Consider the following 948-nt stretch of genomic DNA (forward strand, 5'->3'; position numbering starts at 1 on the left):
TTTATATGGTACTTAGCTGGGGCCAGGCAATGTTGACTCATTTAAATCTCACAATAAGCCTCTGAGGCAGGTATTAATCTTATTCTCATTTTATAGATAAGAATACAGTCATAGATTATTTTGTCTAATGTCACTCAGCTGTTAATAGCAGAGTTACTAATTTGGATTGAGGAAGTCTGCACTTCCAACTGCTAGGCTAGAATTTTTCAAACTTCAGCGTACATCAATATCACCTGGAGTGCTTGTTGTACCACAGACTGCTTGGGCCCAACCCCAGGGTTTCAGATTTAGCAGATCTCGCATGGTAGGATTTAAGAATTTGAAATCTAATAAGATCCAAATTATTAATAATGTAGATACTGTTGGCCCAGGATTCCACTAAACATGGATAAAACACTTAAAAGCACTTCCCTTCCTAAGATCCTACAACACTCATGCTGCGAATGGTACAACACATGTATGACTCTTAGATTGTCGATTCCTGTCAAGTATAGGGTCATAATCACCCAGGTATAATACTATGAATACGTAAAACTTTATCAATAGATAGGTCAAAGAGAAATACAATTGAACTAATCAAAGGTTAAGTATACTATGTATTTTATTACATTTTAGGTCTAAAAATGCTATGCCTTATAGCTGTGTGCCATTTTCTATCATTTGCCGCTAGTGGCCTTATACCCAATTATTTGGTGATGGTCCATAATGTATATTTTCACACTCCTAAGCTATTGGATTTTAATATTAGATAGCTCCCTCATTTCTTACTAACAAGTAGACACTCTACCTACTCTTCAAAATGCTACTCAATATCTATTGTAAATCTCCATTGTAAAATTTCCTATGAAATTTAAATTTAAATTTCGTGTGATTTAAAATGATAACTATTCCCTAGACTAGTCTGTGGCAAAGACAGACTGAACTCCAAGTCAGTAGGTTGAATCATCA

This window comes from Propithecus coquereli, unplaced genomic scaffold (assembly GCF_000956105.1).
Source record: "Propithecus coquereli isolate 6110/MARCELLA unplaced genomic scaffold, Pcoq_1.0 Scaffold204, whole genome shotgun sequence".
Classification (NCBI taxonomy): Eukaryota; Metazoa; Chordata; class Mammalia; order Primates; family Indriidae; genus Propithecus; species Propithecus coquereli.